The sequence below is a fragment of the Blennius ocellaris genome (genome assembly GCF_963422515.1).
Source record: "Blennius ocellaris genome assembly, chromosome: 19".
In the NCBI taxonomy this organism is placed as follows: domain Eukaryota; kingdom Metazoa; phylum Chordata; class Actinopteri; order Blenniiformes; family Blenniidae; genus Blennius; species Blennius ocellaris.
The window spans coordinates 6,749,679-6,761,825 of NC_137668.1; positions in this window are offsets into that span (position 1 = coordinate 6,749,679).

The following is a 12,147-nucleotide window of genomic DNA, read 5'->3' on the forward strand; positions in this document are numbered from 1 at the left end:
GAATAACCTAAATCATTAAGTTCTCCAGGACATGTGTGCGACTGATGAAGAGTCCCAGGCAGGATTTCGCGTCAACCTGATTAATCAAATACTTGGATACTGAAAGAAGATAGCATGATGCTCCTCACTGATTCACCACGTCTGTGCATCTGTAGCGCGACACATCATCAGTCTTCCTCTTTTTTCTCTCCCGGTTTGAAGACACTCGTTCTTCGAGGACGAGTTAATTCCTCTCATGCTCCTGTTTTCAATTCCACACACTGGTGTCTTCACGTTGTCAGTTATCAGGGGGTCAGGAGAGCAGAGCCGTCGCTCGTAATGGAAAATGAAATTAGACAGAATAAGAAGGAGAAACTGGACTCGTTTCAGTTTCGCTGCATAAGATACAGACGTTTTCTTCTCGAGTAAACTTCACACAGCTGGCTGATATTATTATTATTGACTAATCCCTTTTGTTGTCCAACGAATCCCCACAATCACACACAAACAGCCACATACACACACACACACACTCAGATTTTCCAATGATACAATATGTATTCTATTTCATATTGTCTAGTAACAATAACCAATAACATAAATGTGAATAATGTGATAGTAAAACAGTTTTTACAGCCTTAATTGAGTGACACAGTGTCCTCAATTGGTCTTGCTCTTGTCTCAGTCTGGTCTTGGTCTTGACTTGGTTTAATCTGTAACACTGTCCTTCTGAATGAATATGATGACTATCCCATCCACTACATATATTTTAGATAAGCAAACTGCACAAAACCTGTACACAAAAAAATGTCCTTTCCAAGAAATGCAGTCCTGTTCATGCAGGTGTTTCTATATTCTGAAAGGGTTTTTCTCAATGTTACTTTAATCAGGTAATGACTTATCACATTATTGCCAAAACATTATTATGATAATGGATCAAATATCCCATTCAACTAGTGGCAAGTTATTAGGTTATGGTCTATACTCCATTGAAAAAGGCTGTTGCATGTACAGCTCACCATAACTAATGAAATAAGAAATAAGTGTAGACTGCTGCGGGTCGGGACCCCACAAGTGTCGCATCTCAAAACCGCCTGAATGCATCACATTAGTTTACATTTACTTCTTGCAGAAGTACTCTAAACCCAGCTGTTGTGACAAGTTTTAAACTTTGAATTACCTCCATTTATTCCCAGTGGGTTTGTGTACAAACAGGTTCACATCCACATCAGGATAGACGGACAAGTACACACACACACACACACACACACACACACACACACACACACACACACACACACAAACAGACGCACACATTCCCAGTCACACAGGAATGCAAGTTTTACAGGCATAATAAATTCTTGCACTTACAGTCATGTGTCGGGTGTTGCTTGTGCCAACTGTCAAATGAAGACCTTGAGCTTTTCCAGATTGAAGGCATTCCTCAAATATCTCCTGCTGCTATCTTCATGCTACAAATACTTCTGCATCTGACAATACTGCAAATAAAAAAAATTGCAGAATGTTTTAAATTGGAAGTTGTGCGTGTAAAGCTTGCAAAGAAGCATTGCTATTCTTCCATAAATGACCAACAGACTCATTGTCTTCACTTTATTTGCTACTGACGACGTCTGAGTTCATTCATGCTTGAATATCCCCAAATTCAGATATAAAACAAACCTATTAAAAGTGGCACTTCAATGGGAGTCTGTAAGGTTTCAGGAAGCTTGAACAAACACACTCCCCATGGTTGGGAACACTAGGGAATTGCCGAACACACGCACACACACACACACACACACTTTTGTTTAAGGCTTGTCATGTTGGTGGCACCCAGATGTAAACCAGACCTCAGCTGGGAGACGGGGGTGGGGTTGGGGTGGGGGCTTTCTTCCGGTCGTCAAAAAGTAGATTTGCTCTGATCAAAACTCTGCTTACGTGTGATGATGAGAGCTACTCGTCCGTGCATGGAAGAAACGCTGAGCGATGAAAATGGCTCTTAATTACGACACGAGGGAATTTCACTTAACACACAAGCACAGTTTGCTTGAAAGAGCATCTTCCTCCCACTAACACCCAGATTATGAAGCAGGTATGTTATATATAGGTTCAGTTATCTGCTTTTGAATAAGTATATTTCTTACAAAACATATTTGGTTCATTCAATGTCAACGGGTCCTACAGTTTGTCACACGTCACGCTGTAGTATTTAGTCTTCCACAATGTATTAGAATGCTTCTTTCAAAGTGTATTTTTTATCCAAAGTCTTCCCGGGGGAGGCCCCGGGACTTCTTCATGTGGCGCCAACCCCATCACACGCAACCGCCAACTATGCTCCATTTATTTTTATTTTTAGATATTTACTTGATTTTATGTTAAGATTGTATAGTAATAAAAAACAAATATATATCCAGGCATCGTGAAAATTTACCAGTATACCTCATATAGTGAGTGAGTGACCCGGTTGTTGGTGGATTTTTTGGACTCCCCTGTTATACAGCATCTTCCTCCCACTAACTGATGTTACTTCGGTATGAGAACACCTAAAATCCAGGATTAGACATGATTTAATCTGGAAATGTAACTGGCCACTGTTTGTATAGATGCACCTAAAATAGCTCCCCATGACTTCATGTATCAGGACACTTGAGCGTTTTGATTGGCTCAGAAGAGGAAGCGGCCCCGGGGGCGCTCGCTCGGTTCGGCTGCATCCCAGCCATTGTTTCCACGTCTGGTGGCACCTGGTTTTAAATGACTGCTTGCTCATAAGGGACTCTGCCGGGGGGGAAAACATCCTCCGTCCTGGATGTGTGTGTTACTCAGCAGTAATGAGGGGGATCCCTGTTTCCAGCCTGAGTCACACACATTGCTAAACTGGTGTGACTTCATCTGTGAATTATTTTTATTATTATTTCTATTGATAAAAGCCTTAAACGGAATGAGTTATTCACTCTGGTAAAAAAAAAAAAAAGAATTGAGGTTTCCGATGCTCATTTGAATTGAACCTCGATATTTCTGTAGTTGTTTAGGAGTTAAATGAGCATTTGATTTGTAACAGCGTCTCCCTTTTAAAAGCAAATTAGCTTCTATAGCAGGGGTGTAAAAAACATTTCAGTCCAGGTGCCACATACACCCAATGTCATCTTAAATGGGACAGACTGGTGAAATACTGCCTTAATAACCTTTAAATTTAAACTTGAAAGTTTTTCTTTGTTGTGGTGTAAATTATATGTGATGAAAATGTTGATATTTTCACAAATCCAAACAATTCCTGCAGAAAATGACGATTATTTCACCATAAAGCCAATTTTAATGAAACCTTCCGGTGCAAAATAAAGCGAGATGTCCAAAACGCTAGAACTGTGGCATTATGGGTGTTTTTTTTTTTTTTAAAACACCCCCGGGCAGGTTTGTCAAATCAAGAAATGAAAGAGAAAATAAGAAATAATCACACATTCACACGATCAGTTGAAAAGGTGCGTCTCCAGTAGGAAGGAGAGAAATCTGTGTCAACCAATGATGTGTCTTCACCGCGACAACACAAACTGACTTCCAGCCATAAGACTGACATGACTGCAAGTGTCAAAACACTGTCACCTCTACTTGGACTGGTGTTTAAATGAACCTGTCTCCTCTGTTTGTGCAGATCAAGATGGGTCAGAGGGTCAAACTGGCCTCAGGACCGTTTCTGATGAACCGAGACGCGTCGTGTCGCTGGAGATTTGATCACGGGAAAATACTGACCTGAAAAATAAACCTTCCTGACATCCCAATTGATTGGGATACAGTTCTATAAGGTTATTTACGTCCAAAAAAGCAGATTCAAACGTGGCTGACTGACTATTTGTAGCGTTTACTCTAAAATAAGCAATCTCAACCGTTTCCGAGCTTATTAACCTCGAACTCGGAGTAATGCAGCTCCAGCTGCTTCCACTTGAAATCTCTTATTAAACAAGACTTAAAGCGCTTCGACTGAAAGCTGTCCTCCGATGACCGGCGTTATCTAACCGGAGGACTTTCTGCAGGATTTTTCCAGAGAGGAAAAAGCAGCAGGAAAAGTGACTAACTGCAGCCCAGTGGGAGCGAGTGGGACGGCACAGGTGGGCTTTCCATCGGAGAGGGGGAGGAAGATTTAATACCAAGCATAACATTTATTCTATTTCAACAAAACACTCCTGATAAGAAGCTCTGCTTTTTACTCCTGCTCTCCGGAGCACTTTAATCCAACCGCACCGGCCATAAAAGCATTCAGTCACGTTATAGTGCAGCTTATGAAATAAAGACGGCCTTGTTCTATTTAACACAACGTCTGTCGATAGATTACCCATTCTAGTTCTGGTTCTACTTTTAAATGTCTTTGTTAATATGCTCTTACAGGAGGCTGAATATATTTACATTTGAAAAAACAAAAAGACACTTCGGTCCGCCTTGTCCCATAATTTTAATGTATTCAAATATGCATGAAGAACAATCAGTTTTATAACAAAATAATTCCTCAGTGTAGAAGTGCCATGCTATCTGTTGTTGAAGGCCAAATGAAGCTTCATGAACCACTGTCTTTATTTGTGAAGCCACTAGATGGCGCTGTCTGTTCAACAAATGTTAGGAAGCAAACTTCATTTCCAGTCTTTCAGCCTCTATCTTCAAACCAAGAGCGCCACCTGGTGGAGTCAGGAAATAAAGAAAGTGGTTCGTGAAGCTTCATTTGACCATAAGTACTATCTGGGCCAGTAGTTTAAATTTGACTTCTTCAATATTCAATCTCAGGAGTAGTTCATGTTTTAGACTTTTACACTACATTTTTCATATACAGGTATTTATAGCATATACACATATATAAATATATATATATACAAACATCTCTCTTTTGAGTTTGCATGTTCTCCCTGAGCCCGTGTGGGTCTTTGCCTGGCGTTCGGATCAGCTTCCTCCCCCTTTGTCAACGATGTGAATAAACTGAATAGATAAAAGATGGATGGTGCAAGGTGATTTGGCCTATTCCAATAAATATTGTTTTGTCATGAACTGACATTAATATCTTCCAGACGATGGACTGGTGTGCGTTCAGGACGGACGCAACCTGATGTCTGGACAGATGAATCCAGCAGGCTTCACTCTTCTACATATTTGTTGGATATTTTGGGTTTATTTACATGAATCTAGCCGAGATGGAGGGAAACTGTTTTCCTGTTTCTTCCTGGGGGTCCATCTCTTTTGAACACACAACACAGACGTTGGTGGTCCAGGCTCTGTCGTCTTTGAAGCGTTTTCTAGTATAACCTTTACCAGACGGCCCACAATGCAACCTGGTTCCTGGAGCTTTGAGGGCAACTTACCGTCCCTTAGGTTTTAATTCATCTCTGCTTCAGTTCCAGTATGAAAATCTGTTGGTGTTTTATCCGTGTGTTTATATTCCAAGCAGTAGGAAAAAGAGGTAACAGAAAAATCACAGGCAGGAAAAACAAGGTTACATAACTAAAGAAAACAGATAAAAACTGAACATCTTTAAAAGTTTGGTCTTCTTAACAGCATCACAGTCACTGAGTCATTTTCAGTGGATTAAAATGCTGGAACAACTTAAATTACAAAACGTAGTTTCATGAAAAGAAAATAAATATTTGTAATTAAATGTGCATCTTTCACTATGTCCAGGTAGGCGTCTTCTTAAAGCATTTTAATCAAGTCAACTAGATTTGGTTTAATATCTTGAAAGACATTTTGTACATGGGTCCTACAATCTGAAGTTTTCCAAGGTGTGTTTTTGAATTCCGGTAGCATTTTGTATATGTTCATTCTAAAGTTGTCGAAAATGGTCCCATGCATATTCTAATTTGTTCAGGTAGGAGGCGTCTTCAGCTCCTCTGTAGCGTTCAGAGTGTTATTTGTCAATAAACATTTTGTTTTTCATTTCGTTCCACGCTGATTTTCAGAACTGGTATAATCTCCAAGCTGAAAACAGCCACATGAGGTAAAACAGCTACAACAGCCAGGATAGAATTATTTTGCTAAAAAAAAAAAAAAAATTGGTAAATCTATTTTCAAAAAATATATACAGGAAGAACGTTCAAACTAAAATGATTAAAATTGCATTTTTTTTTCAGGAAAAACAAAGCAAAAGAAAGAAAAAGTAAACAGGTAAAAAGAAGAAAAAAATCTTTTCAAAAAAGAAAGAAAAGAACGAAAAAAGTAAAAAAAAAAAATGTGGTAAAAATGGTAGAATAGCTCAAACTGCTCAGATTACTGGAAGAAATTAGCAGCTGTAAACAACAAAATGGCTACAATTGGACAATGCATGAAAAAAAAGAGGAAAAATCTCTAAAAATGGCCACAAAAGCTACAAAAAAAGTAATAAAATATATATAAATTGTCACTATGACACTTCATCACGTCAACCTAAGTTTTTGTCACTATAGCTTTTGTTTTTTTTAAACCAATGCTAAAATTCTGCTTGATTGCGCTCAAAATATAGTAAAATCTCTTATTAGACCACAGATTCTTGGACATAACCTTACTGAGTGACGACGTTATAAACCTTATTTTGACCTTAAAAGTCCCTTATAACATTCTCCCGTTCGTAAAACTACCTCCTGCTTTAAAAGTTTCTTTTCAATACTTTTTAAAAACTGATTTCATCTGGTTGTATTAAACTTTCATCCTTCTTCTCACATGCTGCTAATCTGATAACATTGTTGGGAAACTGACTCAGAAAAGCATTTGACTGTTCCTCTGACCAGTTCCACACTCCGGTTCGAGTCCCACAGGAACTATGTCATGTACGTGATTTTCAGATTTTAGCCTTCTATAGCAAAATGGTCCAGATCCACTCTTTAATCTTGAATTCCAGGTAGCAACCTTTAACGGATGAATGATTTATTAGCCCCGGGGTGATTATACCACAAGTCGATGCAGTGTGATGAAAATGCCACAAAGCATTATAGATTTAACATTTTCAGAAAAGCCACATTGTGACTCTCGCTGCAGCGACTCGGCGTAAGCTCTCTACTTCAAATAGGGGGGACAAAAATACAACTTTCAGTTGTTTGTGTTTTTTGGCATTTGTTTACCATTTTTATTCTTATTTCCTGAAGAACGTTTCAGCACAGCAGGAATTTTCAGCAAACCTCAAGTTGAAGACGTTTATTCTTCTATTAGAGTAGACCCATTATGAATCTGCCCCTTGTTTCATTTACAATGCCACAATGATGCACATGTTCTCAGATAATTAAGTTCATTACAGCTTTTGTACAGGGACTTTATAACCTTGGCATTTAAAAGTATCCAAGTGGTGCTTAGTCAATTTCACTTAATTGTTGTTTTTCTATTCTAAAGTTCTATTCAAACGTGTGGAAATAGGCTCAGAGAAATGGGAGCCATTTTCAAAATTTATTTTCAGTGGCTCCAAACACCATTGTCGTGTAAAAAAAAAAAAAAAAAAACGTAATGGAAGCTTTCACAACAAAACTTTGTCACACAACGGTTCTTCAAAGTATAGAAACAGTCAAAACAGCTAAAACAGCCACATAACTAAAGCAACTAAAAAGGTAAAAACGGCTAAAAAGGATAAGACTGCAAAAATGTCGAAAAGCAGTAAATCTCTAGACCCTTAGAAACCGCTGAATTAGTCTGAATTAAGACTTAAAATGGTCAAATGTTTAAAGTTGTTAAAATGGCTAAAGGAACTAAAAAGACTAAAATAACTACAAATGAAAAATGGGAAAACAGCTGGAATGGCAAGAAACTGCCAAATATGATAGTGAAATATCGTTTTCTTTTTTTTCAAATTTCACAAACACAATACTCAATATAGTCAAACTTTATACCATTTTAAGTTCAAGCCCTGTCGTTATTTGGTGGAAAGGTTCCAGCCCTCTGTTTTACGGTATATCAGCGCAGACTGCACCCGGAGGAACACATTAAAACGCCTCCCAAACAACTGCAGTATGTCTCGAGAAAGAATGCGCTCGAGAATTGAACGCAATCAAATGTGTGACTCACTTTAAATGAACAGGATGAGGAAATTCTTTTGTGCTCGTCTAACTTTGAAAGAGCAGGAAGAATACAGGAAGTGCCGGGTCTGGTACCTTTGAGCCTCAACGACCTCCTGGCCTTTGTGTCAGTTAACATGCTTCCTCATGCTGACATGAATCCTATTTAAACCAGCTTTGTTTGATTTAATTACTCCTAAAAAAAATAAAAAAAGAGTCAATATTGTGCTCATTTTAAACTTTCTTTCAACTCGTCTTGGATTGCGCAGCGTTGTCAGTGAGTTGTCAGGACAGACTTCAGCGTTCGCCCGGCCAAACTTGGAGCGCTCCGCCATAAACTCCCACTTCAAATGAATCAAGTTGAAAGCATGCAAGGAGCTCTGGCCTTCAGGGGAAGGAATCCTTCAAGGAAAACAGTTACCGAAGTTGGCCGACTTTCCAAAGCAGAGTCTAATGAAATAACTGGCTGTGATCCAAACAGACGCACTGATGACTTCTTTTTCCTTTCTTCTATCACATCGAAAGCGTCGCCTCATGTTGAAGAGCAGACTGCTCGGTTTTTCATTGGTTCTTCTAATCTTTCAGAAAAAGAAGTTATCGAAAAACTGCATTTCTGAGGTGTTAAGAGTTGATAGAAAAATAAGAAAAATCATTTCTGTCTTCTGGCATCTTTAAGAAAATCTCATTTGTTGCTCAGAGATCGTCACATTTTAACCAGCAGACTTTGACCCGTGCAGCTTCTCCGCTCAGAATGTGTGGATATCACTTTCAGGTAATGAATGCTCCCACTATCTTCCAAACCGTCCGCGAAGACTCCGGTTGCCTTTCCCACAGGGATTACCATGTCTGCGTGTGTAGTTGTGTGCAGTTGTGTGTGCGTGGTGGCTATATATGGCGACGGCTGAGTTATCTCTGCGGTAGCAGTAAAGGACTTGTGGAGAAACCTTCCAACCGGAGGAGACCGACGTGCAGCTGGCACAAGTGGCGTGTTATCACATTCACCTTTGTGGACGAGAAAAAAGCATTGAGCCAGGGCGACTGAAAGAAAACACACATCCAAGGACATTTTTTTTATTGCCTTCCATTACGAAAGTTGGGTGACCAATAAAGTATTCTACTTTTCGCAAAAAAAAAACTACTCACCCGAATTGCATGAAACTTTCAGAGATGATTTATCATCCCCCAAGGACCAATCCATTAGATTTGGGGACGTTAATGGCGAACTGCTTCCAAATAAATCCCCAAAAAACTGTGAAAAAAATGCCCCATAGAAAGAGAGAGGAACCTCAGGGAGAGCAAAGGAGATCGGCGTCTGTTGCCATAGAGACGCTCCCTGCTCAGTGTTTAACACGGTGATGTTGCTACCCGACCTACCTGGTTAATGTCAACATGAGCTAACGGCTATCATTCTAGTGATGCTCACTCAGTTCCCCAAACAAATATGAAGTTGATGAAGGTCTGGTGTCGCTCTAATTGGATATGCAATGAATTGTGGAAATCAGATGATGTTTCTATGGTACCATCACATGAGGACCTGTTGGATGAGAATATGAGTTCTTCTATCATGGCGTGTCCTCTCATTGTTGTTCTTGTTTTCAGAGAAAACCACATATGGACCCCACACAAAGGCAAATGTCTTTTTAACTACTGTACCTTAGTCTATCCAAGACCAGATTTGCAGCTAATTCCTTTATCCGTCGTCCAACAGTTTGTGTGTCTAAACTTTTCCATTAAAAGTGCAACAATCCGTCTGGCTTGTAAAAGTCCAAAGTCAATGAGCAATGACTGCTGCACGGTTGCAGCGAAATCCTCAGGATACATGCCCAGTGCACGAAGTTTGGCACATGGAGGAACTTTCTTCCCAAATACAAGTCTTGTACAATCAACCACAGATTTCCAAAACACTGCCACAGACAATGAAGTAAAGTACCCTTCTCTACTCTGCATTTCACACAGAAATCTGGAACGTTAGGGAACATCTGATTAATGCCTGCTCAGTGTGAGATAAGTTCACATAAGCCATTTGTACCGTAACAATCTACATTTTGTATTTACAGAGTGGCTCTGTGATTTAAAACAAGCAATTTCCCATTCTGCTTCCTGAATATCATCTTGTAAATTATATTTTGGAGGTTGAATCTTTTGAGGAAGTCAGTCACAGATTATGGAACAGGGAGAGGTGACCCCCTCCATGTGTACGCGACAGTCAACTCGTCAATTTTGGAAAGTGAAGGTACAGAGGACACATGTGCAGCTATACAAATCTGAAATGTTTAACACCTTTGTTGAACCACATGTTGAATCGGCCACCGGCTCTCCCAGGTTTGATAAAAATGTTTCCCCGTATGGGGGAGAGTTGTGACGATACAGGTGAATCACCAACATGCTGGTGAGCTGATTGTTTGTCTTGTTAATTGTTTAACACTGGTTAAATACAAATAGAGCTTGAGAGGAAGTCCAGATATTGACGCTTGTTCTATATTTATCCAAGCAGGAGATGAAGTCTCTGAGAAATAATTCATTGTTGATCGTAGCTAGGAAGTCTAATCATTCCTTTTAGACAGAGGAAGTTGAAGCCCACCCCTCTCATATGGTAGAAAGAGAAGTTGAGCCTTTTTTATTATGCCAGATGAATCTGTTTAATATTTCACTGTAATTATGACAGATGGTTTCCTCTAAAGGAAAGGGGAGAGAAATGATGGCAAGATTAGCATTTTAATTATGTTTATAGGACCCGTCATGGAAATAGGCATTAATGCTCACCTATCCCTCAGTCTGTCTTTCATTTAATAGCATTAAAGCTGATTTTAAATTATTGATTTTATATCCAGACATATAATAGGTCTCAATTAAGGTTTCTAATTGGGGAATACTGTCTTTCAAATTCTTTTAAGAAAATTATCACATCATCCGCGTACAATGATAAACAATGGTCTGATAGTCACACCAGCGATGCCACGAGCCAAGGGATCTATAGTCATCACAAATAGTAAAGGTGAACGTGGACACCGTTGTTGTTGAGTAAATGGTTGGAAAACATTGTTCTTAGTCAATATTTGAGCAGCTGATTCACTGTACACAACTTTTATCTATTTTAGGAAGTTCACACCAAAACACACTCTTCTGGCCAAAACTTTACACAATATCTTTGTGTCACATAATAATAATAATAATAATAAGATAATAATAATATATAGTATTGCACTAGAGGGTTTATTAGGTTTGTGAATAAAGGTTATCAGTGCCAGCCCTAAAGAAGGAGAAAGCATTCATTTAGTGAAGGATTCCTTATACAATTCTTGCTGCTCGAGTCTGGGTTTTTAACTGGTTCAGAAAAAGATGGATTCATTCATAGCGATGGCCATTATACACACAGTTTAGGCGGCTTTGAGCAACACATCTGTTATTGTTCCGGCTGTCTTTTAAGAAAATTGACCATCCAAATGACGGCTGGACACCTAAAACCATGATCCCTTATGGCCATGCTCCTGAAAGTTCTGGATGAGCTTTGCTTTCTAAACTCAATTGTGTCTCCTCTGTCAACTCAAACAGCGAAAATGTATTCAGTGTGGAAGTGAATATTCCAATCTGTCTCTGCCTCGTGTCTCGCATATGCCATTTCAATCAGATCAACCTTTGGCAAGTTAATACGCACGCATATATTCTCCCATGATTGCGATCACATGGAGCCACCCACACAGCGAGGACGTGGCTGTCACCTCTGCTAACGGTGATCCGGGGAAAACTAAACACAAAGGCACGCAAAGTCACACACGCTTAAGGTCTCGCACAAACTATTCTGTGCTTGTGTAGCGTCACCTGGAGGTTCACAGACATGGACCAACGGAGCAGTATTGATCCAAAACAGCTGAGATTATTCCACCTAAAGTCTCTCCCTCTATACCATGACGAGGCAAATATTGCTAACCGTAAATGATGTGACAATGAGCGAATACCATGGATGGCTTTTCACAAAGTAGAGTCCTCTGACATGACACTGGTAATACAAAATGGCGTGTCTGGGCTGCTTTAAAAGAAGACATAGCTCAAGCGGATGTGACTTGTCATGTCTGATGCGGGGCAAGAACTCGTCCCAGTAACTAATGGAATGCTGATTTTTTTTTAGTCATCATAAGATTTACCAGAGAAGATAAAAATCTGTCAAACCTGGTGACCACTGAAT